The sequence below is a fragment of the Lathyrus oleraceus genome, chromosome 2 (assembly GCF_024323335.1).
Source record: "Lathyrus oleraceus cultivar Zhongwan6 chromosome 2, CAAS_Psat_ZW6_1.0, whole genome shotgun sequence".
Classification (NCBI taxonomy): Eukaryota; Viridiplantae; Streptophyta; class Magnoliopsida; order Fabales; family Fabaceae; genus Lathyrus; species Lathyrus oleraceus.
Genome location: NC_066580.1, coordinates 287,316,845 through 287,333,340, shown reverse-complemented (window position 1 = coordinate 287,333,340; position 16,496 = coordinate 287,316,845).

Genomic DNA, 16,496 nt, shown 5'->3' with positions numbered 1-16,496 from the left:
AAGAATCTTTGCATTTTAAGACATACGGGTCCCTTCCAATGCATGTTTATAGGATTGAGAACTTGAAATCTTATTCGGAAGGTAGAGTGACCCAGGTGTTGAAATTTTGGCACGCCTGGGGCAAATTTTTATCGAACGATCTCTTTTGCAGGTGCTGTTAGATATTTTCACTCACTTGCAGGTTGTGATGTGAAGCTTTTTGACGAAAGATTCCTTCGAGTCCAATCAGGGACAAGGAGTTGAAGAATGGTGAAAAGACGGCGAGAGATTTGCGACGATCCTTGAGGGTTAATCAAGAAGACTCTTCAAAGTCTGAAAGAATGGAAAGTTGACACTATGATTAGATGGTGAATACCCTTGTTCGACGAGTCGACAGGTGTTCCGTGTCAAATATGCCGTACCTCCCCAGCAGGTTCGAGATCGGTATTTCTTCGGCAGTCAGGCCTGAAGGTTGTTGTTTCCCCTAGCAGGGTGGAGTTTGTTATTTCCCCAGCAAGTCGGGAGGTTGTTGTTTCCCCAGCGAAGTCCCCAAGCGAATCGGGTTCAGCGGAGGTCATCCTTAGTAAGGAGTGCCTTTCCCCAGCAGCGGTGTTATCCCGAGCAGGGTGGAGATTGGAGAGATATCGGGTTCCTCAGCAGAGTTGCTCGCGTTGTCCCCTGAGGAGGATGCCTTTTATACATTCATCATTTAGAAGAGCAAAGCATATTGCATAATTCATTGCGTAGCATTTCCATGGTTATGGAGCATTATGCTTCAAGAAACTCATGCATCAGCATTGCAAGCATAAACTAGTCTCGAGCCGTGGTTACCGTTTGAGAATTGGTTTTGCTGATTGGAAGATGTTACTCTGAGGAGTTCAGCATCGTGACGTTGAATCAACGGTATTCCCCAGTAGTGCGATATTGGAGGAAGAATTTTTGTCGTGCGAGATGGAAGTTGGAAGATGTTACTCTGAGGAGTTTAGCATCGTGACGTTGGGTCAATGGTATTCCCCAGTAGTGCGATATTGGAGGAAGAATTTCCGTCGGGCGGAGATGGAAATGAAAATCAAAGAAGTTTTGGGGGTCCAAGAAAAGCTAAAATAATAACAACAAGGAGAAAATCCCCAGCGGAAGTGGCATTCAGGCCAAGTTTTTCCGATGTTCAGATCGAAGAAGTTTCCGACATTCAGGTCGAAGCACTTGTGGCATTCAGGCCAATTTTTCCAATGTTTAGATCGAAGAAGTTTCCGACATTCAGGTCGAAGTACTTGTGGCACTCAGGCCAATTTTCCCGATGTTCAGATCGAAGAAGTTTCTGACGTTCAGGTCGAAGCGCTTGTGGCATTCAGGCCAGTCGTTCCGACATTCAGACCGAAGTGGCGTGCAGGCCAGTTTTTCCGGTATTCAGACCGAGGTGGCATTCAGGCCAGTCTCTCGGTGTTCAGACCGATATTAGTCATCTCATATTCCGATGTCCAGTATTCAGACTGCTGAGCGGCATTCAGGCCGTGGTTATTCTTGTGTTGCCATTTATTTTGGTCAACATTCTTTTTCAGTATTCAGGCCGACTCTCACTGTACCAGACAGATTTTTCTTTAGGATCACCTCTTTGCCGATTTTAACAGGCATTGTTACATAATTCCCAACGGAGTGCAAATTGTTCGTCTGTTCTTGGTATTCAATCACTCTTCACCCTGATCATCTTAAAGTCGAGGCTGTTCATATCGACAGGTTCATAGTGGATTGAATAGGGGCAGCTGTAACACCTCAAAATTTGCCCTCCTCTTCTTGGGACTAGTTTGACACAATGCATTTCATATTTAAAGCATTAGGCATTGCATTTTTGCATATCATCTGAAAGTGCGAAAGCCATCCTCCAAAGTCTTTTCAGAAGATGGAGAAGGTGCATGATTCAAGCCTGAGGGTTGCTATGAATTGGTGATCAACCATATGAGGGTTTGCTTTTCACCAGGGTTTCAAAGATTAGAAATTATCTTGTTTGCAAGGGTATATTACCATCATCATGGTTCTATCATCATCCAGGGTTTCAAGATTCATTCTCAAGTTCCTTTGGATTAGGGTTTTGACCTCTGGTCAACCCTAATCAATGCCATTCTTTCAACCAGGGCTTCTCAAAGGAAAGGAGGTATTTGCTGATGAAGAGGATCACATGATCATTGTATTGGGATTATATGAGTCAGGGTTCCATTTTTGAGCAATTTCCCCAAGTGGAAGAGGTTCAAGCTGATCAGGGCATGTCAAGGTCATCTGAGGACCACAAGAAGTCAACTGTGCAGTCAACTGAGGGCTATGAGGTGGGGAAATGAGTTGATACACCTCAATCATGTTCAAAAGAGGTTCATTTGTCATTTCAAACATCTATCTTGAAGAATTTGAAGTCAGGGCAAAAGTTTCCAAAAATGGAAAGTGACCTGTAATTTCAAGTTTCCATAAATGGCATGTTTTTGGTCCACATTCAACTTGACTTATCAACATCAAATAAGCTTCAAATAGATTTTTTGTGAACATGAAAGTTAAATATCTTTCTCTCCTATTTTCAAAAAGTCCTATATCATGTCCATCTGATGATTGGTTGGGAAGTTATGGCCGAATGATCACAAAGTGTACATGGAAGTTCAACATGGCATAACTTTTGATTCAAAACTCCAAATTGGTCCACTCTTTTTGCAAAATGCTTGTCTTGACCAATACTTTCCAAATCAACCATTGTCTTGCATGAAAGAAGCTCTCATGATCAAGTGTCCATACTGTAAGACCCCAATTTTGTCCCTAAGATCCCTCATGGCATCATATCATATAATATCATTGCCCCAAGGATCATTGTGCACCTTGCCTCCTTCCTTGTAGGTGGGTCATCTTGTGAGTGTGATTCTTGATCACCAAGCATGTGTAGCATTTGTATATCATTGCTTTTCATTTGTTTACTAACCAAAAGTACAAAAATATTGTCATCTAACCTTGTTACTTGCAGATGAAGCAATTAGGTCAAACCAGTCAAAGGCATTCATTTAGCCATAGATGGTGGCCATTCTGAAGAATTTGGGCACCATGATCATTAATCAAGAGTTCACATGAGTTATGACATTATTTTGGATCAAGATCTCAAGTGGTAGAGGTTTGAAATTCATCAAGGCATTGTTCAGTCAACCAAAACCCTAGCAAAGTCAACTGTGGTCAACTGTGCATTTAATCAGGGATTTGAAGGTGGGAGATGGTTGGAGAGGTCTCATTAATGTCCATACAAGTCTCATATAACATGTCAAACATCCACATTGAAGAATTGGAGGTCAGACAAAAAGTTTCCCAAAATAGCAAGTGACCTGTAATTTCCAACTGCCAAAAATGGAAAGGTTTTCTCCTCAACTTTACATCATCAAGCAAGCTTCAACTCAAACTTTGTCCAACACGAAAGTTGAAGATCTTGCTCTCACCTTTCCAAAAAGTCCAAGAACATCCATTTCTCATTTGTGGTTGACAAGTTATGATCAAATCATTGTCAAGAATTTTTGAACTTCAAGGAGGCATAACTTTTGCACCAAAAGGCCAATTCATGTGATTCTTTTTTGAGCAATCTCCATTTGACATGCTCTATCATAATCATTCATTACATTTCATCAAAAATCATCACACAAAAAGTGCATTTTCAAGTGAATCAATTTGAATTTTGGTGGGAAAAAAGGTTATTTTGAAAAGTATGCACAATTTTCACTTCAAACCCATTGCAATGGCCTTAAAACAGGATTTTTGACTTGCTTCAAATGAATTTTTACTGTTCCATTGGTCATATGTGCATAAGGGCATTTTTGCCAAATTGCATAACATGCTTAATTCACTAATCCATTGCATTGTTGCTAATCATGTTTAACTAGCTGGATTAACAGGTGGTATAAAGCACTAATCATAACAGAATTCTGGGGGAACACTTCACAATTTCAGATCCAAACTCAAAATCTCTCAAATTCTCTCAAATTTTCTCAAACTTTTTTTAACTTTTTCCATCGAAATTCTTGATTCCTCTTGCTTGTTCCTTGTTCTAATCATCATATGCAGGCACGGTGAACATCTGTTGAAGCAAATCTTGGAAGAATTCTTGAAGTTTACAACTGTTGGAACCTTGCACATTCACATGGCAGTTGGAGTTTTCAAGGGAATCGAGCATTGTTGAGCTGAATTATTGCCTTCATTCATCTTCTGCATCGTCCTAGATCATCTGTTTTCACAATTGAAGCTTTGAGGAGCACGAATCAAGATCTGCTTCATCATTAAGGTTGGAATTCGACTACTCCATTTCTTGCAATTATTATGTGGCTTTTGTAGATCTTAGCATGTAGATGACACTGCAACTTAGATCAGGAAATTTCATTAAGAATTGAAGAAGTTATGTGGATTTGAAATTTGGATGTCAGAACTTAATTTGATCGATCCTTTTGATATGAGTAAAATTAGAACAAATTGAAGTTGGATTAGTGTTGTGCATGATGAGATGATTCAATTGATATAAGTTTCATGAATTTCTGTGAGGTTTTGTTCTTGACCAGTATGAACAGGATGAACGTGATGATGAACATTACAATTTCGTTTCCAGATTTTTCTTTCATCCGCCTGGCCTTCATTCTGCATGAATTTTGTGTTTGCAAGCCATGTAACCAATCACACCGCGCCATGTATTTAAATGAAACGACGCATTTTACATTGAGCGCGCTTAATTCAAACACACACACACTTCGATTTTGGCTTCCATCATTTCCTCATATTCGCTTGTTGCATTTTTTCACATTTGCTTATCATGTTTACATGCTTGCCTTTCACATTTTTTTTATTTTTTCTTCCACATGAAAAATCCATAACTCTCTCAATAATAATCCAAATCACATGAGGTTTTTTATGCCATGATCCTTGTAATGTCCTTTATTTTTTGATGATTTTTAATAAATTTGTGCACGGTTGAAAAAAATATTTGCCTAGGGTTTGTTCTCACATGTCATTTCTTGCATATAGTTTGCCATTTCATTTGTGAAATCATGATGGTTGATCCAAAATTCTTGAAGTTTTATATGTATAATGTAGACTCATTCCTGGTCATTTTGGTATATGGTTTGTGATTTTTGCCTTCCTGGATTGTGAGTTATGATGTGATCTTTGGAGGTGTGACAATGTATGTCACACCATTTCTTGTTCATCTTGTGGAATTTCTTTGCCATGCCATTTGATTTCCAATTGCTCTGAATGTTTTCATGATAATACTTCAGGATGTCTAGTTTGAGCATGATTTTTTGTAGAATTTTGGAATGCATTTTCAATTTGTTTGAGAATTTTCCCTCTGTTTGACCAATTGTGGACCTTTTGTGAGTCATGATCTTATATGATTTGGGAAATCCTTGGTGTTTATTGGATGGACTTGAAATTTGGCATGTGTATTATAGACATCTTGAAGTTTGCCATGGCTTTGGTTTCATTCATTTATCATGTTTGGTTTCTGTTTTATGCTTGCTTGAAGTTGGTGTACCATTTGATGCCTTGTTTGAGCTTGTCTTTGCATACCATGACTTGTTGATTTTAATTTCTATGCTTCCACATATCCAAATAACATGAATTTTGGTGTGTTGCTCATTAAATGTGTTCTGTTTAAGCATGATTGTTCTTGGAATTTATTGAGCCATTTTGGTATGGATATGCTTGTGATCATTCTGTTTGCTCCAATGTGATTCCAACTTGCCTAGTTTGACATGTTTTGTTTGTGAAATGGATTTGGTGCATAGTTTTGATATGAGACCAATTGGAATTTGTTCTTATTTGATTAATCTTGATTTTGATCAATTTTGATGTTCTGTTTTGGTCTATTTCTCCTCTTTTGACCCTAGGCCTTGTCCTAGTGGTCTACTTCTCATGTTTGAGTTTCATTTTCAGGTTGAAGAAGCAATTGCTTTAAGGAGATTAATTCAAGTTGATTGAGTTTGGTTTATTTGATTGTTATGGACTAACTTGGTTTGTTTTGTAGGATACCTCTAGCTCATTTGATTTGAGTTTGTGCTTTGCACATGTGATTGATTGTGTTGACTGTTGGCTCTTATCTTGTCTGTTTTGACTTTGTGATTGGTATACTGATTATATTTGATTGATTTCAGGTACCTTAGTTGCTATAGTTCCATTGTGAACTTGCTTTTGCTTTGCTTGATAGCATTAGAATTGAGGTAGAATCTCTTGTCTCCATGTAGTCTGGAAGACCTGGCCTGTTACTTGGCCAGGCACCTGTCTGAACTCCTCCTTAAGAGGCAATGTTTGTGATTGTTTATCTTTGTCCCCAAGCAGGTAATGTCCTTTTGATAAGGCAATTGGTAGACAAAAGAGATGTGTAGTCCATCTCCTACTATTTTGTGTGTCACTCACCTTGCTCACACCACATGTGTTGATGCATAGTGAGTAAGAACCCAAGATCTATCGAGTCATTAACTTGTGAAGAGAGTTCCAACTTTCTGAACTCCCACACCTTCTGATATTCAATGCTCTCTCTGACCAGAGATAAGAGCAATGAGGCACACCCCTCATATCCTTTCATCTTCTTCACCTTGGCTCTCAATGTCAAGGTTAAGAGCACCATTTACCCCATTCCAGTTGACTTTAAAGTCTAACCCTTGCTTGAGCCTAATTGCTTGGTTATAGTGTATGCTAAATGACTTTGTTTGATTGATTGCTTGGTTCATTTGTACATGTTTGCTTGGTTGCCTTTGTGCATTTATCATCATTAATTGTTCATTATTGCATGATCATCATTTCATATCTTTGTGATCCATCTTTGGTTTACCCATTGAGGACAATTGTAAGTCCATTCATTGGCCTTTGTTCCTATGATTTGGAAGGGATTAAGTGTAAGACCATTTCATTTGGCCACTTATGTCCTCTTTGCTTAGTGCTTCTGTTTGATTGTTGTATGTGAGGATGCAATTATAAGTCCATGTTGTTGGCATTTACTTTCCCATGATCATCTGTTGGAGATTAGAGTAAGTCCAGATAGATTGGCATCTGACATCCATCTTTTTGTTTGTTTGTTGTATGTGAGGATGCAATTGTAAGACCCTGTTGTTGTTGGCCTTTGCACTCCCATGATCATCCTTTGGAGGTTGGTATAAGTCCAGATAGATTGGCATCTGACATCCATGTTTTGTTTTATTTTAGGAGATTGGTGTAAATCCATTGATTGGTATCCGATATCCGCTTTAGGTTTTGTGAGATTGGAGTAAGCCCATTTATTGACATCCGGTATCGTTGTTTTGTTTTAGGAGATTGGTGTAAATCCATTTATTGGTATCCGATATCCGCTTTTGTTTGTGAGATTGGTATAAGTCCATTGATGGCATCCAGTATCACCTTGTTTTTATTTGCTTACTTGCATTGTTTCTTCATTCCAAAGGACACACTTGAATCATCTTCTATATGATTTCAAGAGGTGAACTTCTAGGAAGTTTTACACTCCTTCATCCATATTCCTTTTGTTTCAAAATCCCTTTTCACTTGTTGGCTTTTAAACTTGTAAATACATGTTGTGCAAACATTCTCATGTCTTTTCAAATTAGAAACCTGGACCCTAAGTCCTTGACTTTTCAAACTCCATTTCATAACAATTCTTTGAATCAATCCTAATCATACCTTGACCGTATTTTGTGAATACTCATAAATCAATTAATTTCACCCATTCAATTGTTTTGTGGCTTTGTCCATTGTTGATATGTTTTCATACATTAGCCATAGGTTTCAATTACCATAGCGGTTGATGTAAATCTCACCACATCCTTAGTGCGTTGATTGTAAGTCTTCCATACTTATTATAGGGTTAACCCCTCACTAGTATGTTGAAGCCATCCTCGCATGGTGGATTGTTGGTATTGGTTGAGTTTTCTCCCGTTGAGAATGAAAAGCCTTAGTGCTCTTGTTTTAAAATGAACTCACTCATATTTTGGAAATCTTTTAGCCGAACTACGGCGTTTTGATTCTTACCTTTCATGGAAGGTACGTAGGCAACGGGTTCATCCGTTCAAACACAAAAATAATAAAATTGTACATTCTTTTCTCATCTTCCCATTCATGTTTGCACAATATGTCATAAACAAATAAACATTTTTTATACAACAAGCGTGAAAAGGGCTCCCTAGGAGTACCTAGGACGTGATGGGTGCCTAACACCTTTCCATTGTGTAATTTACCCCTTACCCAGATTCTCTGATCTTTTTATTAGTTTTCTACGTGTAAAACTTCTTAGGCTTTTGTTCGCTTTTTAGCCATTCCTTAGGATAAATAAAAGTGCGGTGGCGACTCGATTCTTTGTATACTTTGCTTATGGTTTAATCAATAAATCATATAGCGACGAATACACCGCTACAGAAAAGTGGCGACTCTGCTGGGGATGACATTAGACCTTCCCTGGTGGTATTGCCTATTTTTCACCCTTGTTGTATGATATTTGTTTATGTGTTATTTGACATATTTTTGTACAATTTGGGATAACTGTATTGATTGTAATGTTTGAATTGCTTGATATACAATTGTTGTTTGCTTTGGTGATCTCTGTGAGATGAGTTCTATACCCGAACTCGAGTGCACTCTAGGATAGGAGAATGGCGTAGTCTTGTCGACTTGTGTGGAGTATTCCTTAACAAGTTGACTTGCGAGTCCATTCACTTGGTGGAGGTCATGTTGGATTAATAATGTCACACAAGTTATTTGTGGTTAGGCATTATTCTTTCAATCATGTACCTTAGAAGCCAAGGATCTTAGTTTACCAAGCCCATCTTGGCCTATTTTAGGACGTAGTGCGGAGGTCGTTCAGACGTAAGTTCTGATGCGATTGTTACGCGATACTACACTCATAAGAGTCTCTCTTGAGAATATTTTTGGAATACGAGTATTCGTTTCTCCGATAATAACCGAGAGATGGGACGATGATTATGGGAACCTTTGGTAGAACATGTCTGGAAGGTTTAAACTCTAGTACACTCCCTTTGGGTGGTTCTTAACCGAGACTCCATGCTCGTGACTCTCAGCAAACCTGTGATTCATGGTTGAGTCGTTCGGATATCCTTAATATCAATGGAACTTGGGCGTTGATAAGGTGAAAACCATAATCCGCCAAAATGGATGATTGATATTAAGGATGATTGAGCCGGTTCATGTACCGTTAATATCAATGGAACTTGGGTGTTGATAAGGTGAAAACCATAATCCACCAAAATGGATGATTGATATTAGGGATACAATGAGCTTTCCCATGACCTTTGTCTGGTGTGACTTGCTTGATCCTTGAGTGTGATTGTTGCATTCATGCATCCATGCATTCATCTGCATCCATGTCATCAGAAAAATCAGAAAATTTTCAAGGAACTCAAAGGAGTTTATTTGCAAAAAATTTCAAACATGGAAAAAACCGGAAAAAAATTTCACCTGATATATCTGATGAGATATTCTCATATACGATCAGAATGTTAAATATTTCAAAGATTGCAAATAAAACCCTCGAGTTCCTTTGAAATAAAACAAATCATATGCACCAACATTGCATGCATCATTTGCATAAGCGAATGTCGTTCTCAGCTTCTGGTCCTGTGGTCTGATCCCCGTGCTCTTCATTTATTTTGAAGACGCACCTCGCCGATACTACTCCTGAGCCATCTCTTCGAGATTGATGGATCATCTTGAGCAAGAGAATTGTGAACTCAAGGAGGAATTTGCCAGACAGAGTGCTTTTGATGGATTTATTCCTGGTTAGCCACTTGTCTTCTTTCTCGTATATTGATGCTGAGGATGAAGTTGGAACTCCTTTCCAAGCTTTATCTATTGATGAACCAATTGAGAAGAAGTCTCCTTCATTTGCTTCCTACCGTGATGCGAAGCTGGCCATTAAATGTGGTGCAGTTGCTGGATTGGGGAAGATGATCGAGCTTGAAGACAATAGATCCCGGGCTGGCATTGGCTATTCCTTTGGGGCATTCAATGAGCATGGTTTGTTCAAGAGTGGAGGATTCATCCATGACGATCAACCTGAAGAAGTTGCTGCTATCTTGGAAGAGGATGCAGAAGATCTGAACAATTTCATCATACCTGGTGGTGTCTGCCACAATTGGGTCGCTGTAGATGTTCCTACGGTCATCCATAGATCAGAGTAATTGTTCACTTTGTTTAAAACCCTTCTCCCATGCCAAAAGGAGAAGTGATGACATTGTTGGCAGCATATAATACAATGATATTTCATTCAATTAATGCATTGTTAAACGTTTGTTTTTCCATTTGTTTTCACTTTTTGCTTTTTTGCATGAAATCAGTGATCACAAAAAACCCATAAAAAAACGAGAATAAAAGCAAACATTTTTCATCTGCATAATGATTTGCTTGTTTAAATTCTAAAGTTTTTCATTAACCAAAATCATTATGCAGGTTGATTCTAAAACCCATTGAACATAATGATCCAACGCCATCTCCCAATCTTGAATTCCTTGTATTTGAGGCAGAGGAAGATGATGTTGAAGGGGATTCCTGACGAGATTACCCGTCTTCTTGAGCACGAAAAGAAGCTCATTCAGCTGTATCATGAGAATCAGCCAAAACAATCAAACTGGGGCATTACAAATGTAATGTAAAAAAAAAAAAAAAAGAGGGTGGAAAAATGAAAAAAAAAGAAAAAATCGGGAAAAAAATTTCAAAAGAAAGAAAAATGAAAGAAAATGATACCCTCAAATCCCTAGTTGACTGATGCTGAATGGATTCAGAGTCGTTACGACCAGCTGAATTTGATTGAAGAGAAGCGATTGACTGCCATGTGCCGTGGTCAGTTATATCAGCAGAGAATGAAGAAAGCATTCGATAAGAAGGTCAAGCCTCGTGTGTTCCGAGAAGGTGACCTCGTGCTCAAGAAAGTCTTGTCTTTCGTGCCCGATTCCAGGGGCAAGTGGACTCCAAACTACGAGGGTCCATATGTTGTTAAGAGAGCCTTTTCAGGCGGTGTTTTGATGCTTACAACAATGGATGGGGAGGATTTCACTCGTCCTGTGAATTCAGATGCAGTAAAGAAATACTTTGCCTAAAAAAAAAGTATATGCAAATGAAAAACAGAATAGCTCGCTAAGTTGAAAACCCGAAAGGGCGGCTTAGGCAAAAATGAGCGTCTCGGTGGAGAACCCGAAAGGGTAATCCAGGCAAAAAATTAGAGACTTGAAAAAAGGTGAATTTGCATCCCGCTAGATTGAGTACCTCACCCTGGGGCAATCTAGGCAAAAATTAGGGATTTGGCAAGTAACTGCATCCTGACAAGACTTTCTGTTCCGCAGCCGTCTTTTCGTCAGAAGTTCTCGATTCGTCGTCAACCGAAGCTTCGCATACATCGAGATTCAAATTGGTAGAGAAAGGATCATTATGTTCAATGTAGCCCTCTTCCAATATATATCACTGATTTCAAATTTGTACAGATCTATGGAGTCTTGCCATTTGCAGGCTACCATTCCATCAAATCAATTTGAGCTTTTATCTAATTATTTGCATTCTTATTTGTTTCAAGTCAATAAATGTTTTGCATGTTTTAATCGATAAAATGTCATTGTTTTAAACAAATAAATTTTTCAAAATTGTTGTTTTAAACAAAGTGAACATTCACAATAATGAAAGGATACTCAAGAATTTCTCAGTGCTCTCCCAAGGGTGCCATGATTTCCAACAGGTAAGACATTTGTTCATATTCCTGGCATTGGTTGTATCCTCTTTATCCTGCTTTATTGTTGGGGTTGTTCCCCAAGCAGAGCTTTTGTTAGGGTTGTTCCCTAAGCATAGTGTTGTTGAAGACTTCGTTTTCTTCTCCAACAGTTTTCTCCCCCAGCATGGGTATTTCCCATTTGGAAGCTTCGGTAGTGGGTGGTTTGAGACCCCGGTACCCTATCACTCTCCCCAGTGCGATCGCCAGTGGAGTTGTGGTTTTTCCCCTTAGCATGGTTGATTTCCTGTTGAAGATTCAATGGTTGGTGGATTGATATCCTGGTGCGTTACCGCTTTCCCCAGCATTGTCGTAAGCAGAGTTATTTCTTCTTTCCTTATCACAATCGCTAGTGGGATCTGTGATATATCCCCAGGATGGAGCACTTGTGGAAGACTTTGTTTGCTCCAGTAGTACTCTCTTCCCCGGCCAAGTTGCCAGCGGAGTTGCTATATCTCCCCATCAGTGCGCTTATTCCTTCAGCAGGGCAGTGATTGTGTTCCTCCTCAGCAGTTGTGGGTGTTCTCCTCAGAAGGTGTAGTGTTTGGTGGTTGATCTCCAGCTCTCTTCCGTATCCCTCGGTGGATTATTCAACGGATCTCCCCAGGAGACGTCAGTAAATTTGTGGTTTGGTGGATCGTGTGTATGCAAATCCCCAAGGGAATGGGTATTCCTCAACAGAGTCAGGGTTGCACCTATAATAATCCCCTCAGAATCTCCGCCAGAGTTGGAAACCTCTGTTTTCCCCAGTAGGGTTGGTTGGTGATCTATCATCCAAAGTTTGGGTTGATTTCCTGATTTGCTTTTGATCCCAGTAGAGTGGCTTATTGCAGATTCTATTTGTGCGATCCGTCGGATGTATGTTCTCCCCGAGTAGAGTGGCGTGTAGCAGAATCTACTTGTGTGGTGCTTTCTCCTTCAGTGGTTTGTTCTCTAGAAGGATAGCTGACAGCTTTCCCCAGTAGAGTTGCTGGTGCAGTTAGATTCTACTTGGATGATTCTCCTGCAGTGGGTTGTTCCCTGGAGTTGTTTGGAGCTGCTTTTGCGGCAGTTCTTATTTGTGCCGTGAACTTTTGTTTCTCAGTTGATACTGGGATCCCCTACAGAATCTCGAGATTCTCTCGTTCCCCTACAGATTGGTCTTGGTGGCTGTTTGCCTGTTGTGACTTTCTGTACCCTGGTTGGGTTGGTTATGGATCCATCACTCAGAGATTCTGTGATATCTCTTGTTTTGCCTCCCCCAAATCTTTGCTTTTTAGCATGTGGATCTCCGCAGATTGGCTTTCCAGTTGGTTTTCCCCTGGAAGTATAGTACCGGGCGTGTGATTCCTCGGGAAGAGTGTTGGTTTTCTACCCAGTAGTCGGTAGTCGTAAATCTTGTTTGCCTGCTCTCCAGCAGTTTGTGGTTTGTTATAAACCCTATTATTGTTTCCCGTGCGGATTTGTGATTTTTCCCATCCCCACGTGGAGTTGTTGGTTTTCTACCCAATATTCGGTAGATGTAAACCCTAATTCGTGTTTATCCCCACCAGAGTATGGCTACTACCCCGTATTCGGTATTTGTAAGTCCTATCTCTTTTCCCCTAGCAGAGGTAACCTTTGTGGTTCGTTCTGGTTGTTGGCGGAATTTTGTGCTGTTGTGGTTATATCCCCAACAGAGTTGGTGTCTCCCTGTGGTATAAATTGAATAAGTGCTCAGTATTTGGCCTTCATTCACCCTATCCCTAGTGGAGTCTGTGGTATTCTACCCCGTATTCGGTAGTTGTAAACCCTAATTTCTCCTCTTTGCAGAGTTAACCTTGTTGTTCATCCTAACCGATGATGGTTACTCTTTGTGGTTATCTTCATTCAATATTTGATGTTGATATTCCTCCTTTTGCTTGTGGACAATTGCCGTATGCTCGCAATTGTATCCCTAGCAAGTTGTCTTCTGGATCATTGCCGTATGCTTGCAATGTTATTCCTTTTGAAGTCTCCAGTGGGTCTTTTCACCGTTTGCTAGTGATTTGTTCCCCGGATCGTTGATTGTTTAGCAATGTATCCCCAGCTAGTCCCTGTGGGTAATTGCCGGATGCTTGCAATTCATCCTCAGCGGATCGCCTGTCATTTACCCTTTTGTTGGTAATGATTGTTGCTCCCTTTTGATCGGTCATCTTTATATACCTAGTTTGGTATCCCGATGCCTTTCTTTTCGGTCGATTTATCCTTTATTAACCCAGTAACCGGTTGTGGATGATCTTCCATGCGAGTATGTTATCCACGTTTTGACGGTAATGGATGATATGTCTCATGCACTCTTTAGTCGAAACCTTTTGTGTTTCCCCAATCGAGTAAGATTCGTTATTTCCTTTTGCGAAGTCGAATATTTGGTTGTTGGATAATTGTCGGATGCTTGCAATTTATCCCTTTGAGTTGTCTTTCGTTTACCCGTATGCTTGGTATCGATTGTCTCTCTTTTTGGTTAGTCACCTATTATATGCCCTAACCGGTATCTCTGGTGTCTTTCCCGTTTCGAGTGTATTTTTCACGTTCTGACGGTAATGAATAATATATCTCTTTCACTCTTTAGTTGGAGTCCTTGTTGATTTTCCCCAGTAGAGTAAGATTCGTATTCTTTGTAGAATCGAATATCCATCCTTTAACCAGTTTGTGTTTCGGATGATGAGTGTGTTGGCATATATACCAATCCACGTTTTCGGTAGGTCACCTATTATATACCCAGTAACCGGTATCCTTGGTGTTTCTTACCTTTCGAGTGTATTATCTACGTTCTGATGGTAATAGATAATATATCTCATGCGAGTATTCTATCCACGTTCTGACGGTAATGGATATTATATCTCATGCACTCTTTGGGTTTGTGTCCCCAATTGAGTAAGATTCGTTTTCCCGTTGTGGATTTGAATGTCCATCCTATAAACAAGTTTGCTTTCGCTCTCTTCAGGATGATGAGTGTTTTGGAACACACACCAATTCACGCCTTGGTCGGTCACCTGTTACATACCTACAACCCGGTATCCTTGGTGTTTCCTTCCTGTCTGCTCCCTATTATGACCTTGGTCCCCTGTGGAGTCAGATTTTCCTGAGTTGAAGTCTTACCTTTTTCAGGTCTTCCTCAGATGTTTGGTTGATTCATATCTCTCACCCGTATACAGGTCTTAGATATTCATTCTTCCTGAGTTTGTTACTCACTAACCGGTAACATCTCATCCTTTGGTTTCCCCTGGAAAGTCTTTTCTAGATTTCCCCAGCGGATTTGTGTTCCTATTCGTGTTGCTGTATTGGTGTTACCCCCAGTACATGCATTTTGTGAGTCAGCTTGAGTCTTTCCAATGGAAGTGTTTTCCTTTGGAATTTCTTTCTCTCCCCAGTTTGAGTCCTTTACTTCCCTAGTAAAGTCTCCGGTCTATTTTTGTTTTCCCGAACTTAGAGTCGTGTCCTGCTCACGCATTCTTTTTTCTCTTATCCCCTATCAGAGTCCCAATAAGAGTCCTGTTTGAGTCTATGTTCCTGGTGAGTGAATTACTCCGATGGATCGTCTTTTCTTCTGTGCGAACCATATCCCCACAGAGTTTGTGTCTTTTGCATGCATACATTTGCATCATGAGGTCCCTTAGGGACCAAAATTTGTCTCATTTACTGTTATTTAAGCCCATTCTACCGCGTCGAGATGAAGATTTCTAAACTTCACTTCTCCGGGTAGAATGACCTTAAATAGGGGCATCTGTAAAACCCCAATTTTGTCCCTAAGATCCCTCATGGCATCATATCATATCATATCATTGCCTCAAGGATCATTGTGCACCTTGCCTCCTTCCTTGTGGGTGGGTCATCTTGTGAGTGTGATTCTTGATCACCAAGCATGTGTAGCATTTGTATATCATTTCTTTTCATTTGTTTACTAACCAAAAGTACAAAAATATTGTTATCTAACCTTGTTACTTGGAGATGAAGCAATTAGGTCAAACCAGTCAAAGGCATTCATTTAGCCATAGATGGTGGCCATTCTGAAGAATTTGGGCACCATGATCATTAATCAAGAGTTCACATGAGTTATGACATCATTTTGGATCAAGATCTCAAGTGGTAGAGGTTTGAAATTCATCAAGGCATTGTTCAGTCAACCAAAACCCTAGCAAAGTCAACTATGGTCAACTGTGCATTTAATCAGGGATTTGAAGGTGGGAGATGGTTGGAGAGGTCTCATTCATGTCCATACAAGTCTCATATAACATATCAAACATCCACATTGAAGAATTGGAGGTCAGACAAAAAGTTTCCCAAAATAGCAAGTGACCTGTAATTTCCAACTGCCAAAAATGGAAAGGTTTTCTCCTCAACTTTACATCATCAAGAAAGCTTCAAATAAAATTTTGTCCAACATGAGAGTTGAAGATCTTGCTCTCACCTTTCCAAAAAGTCCAAGAACATCCATTTCTCATTTGTGGTTGACAAGTTATGATAAAATCATTGTCAAGAATTTTTGAACTTCAAGGAGGCATAACTTTTGCACCAAAAGGCCAATTCATGTGATTCTTTTTTGAGCAATCTCCATTTGACATGCTCTATCATAATCATTCATTACATTTCATGAAAAATCATCACACAAAAAATGCATTTTTCAAGTGAATCAATTTGAATTTTGGTGGGAAAAAAGGTGATTTTGAAAAGTATGCACAATTTTCACTTCAAACCCATTGCAATGGCCTTAAAACAGGATTTGTGACTTGCTTCAAATGAATTTTTACTGTTCCATTGGTCATAT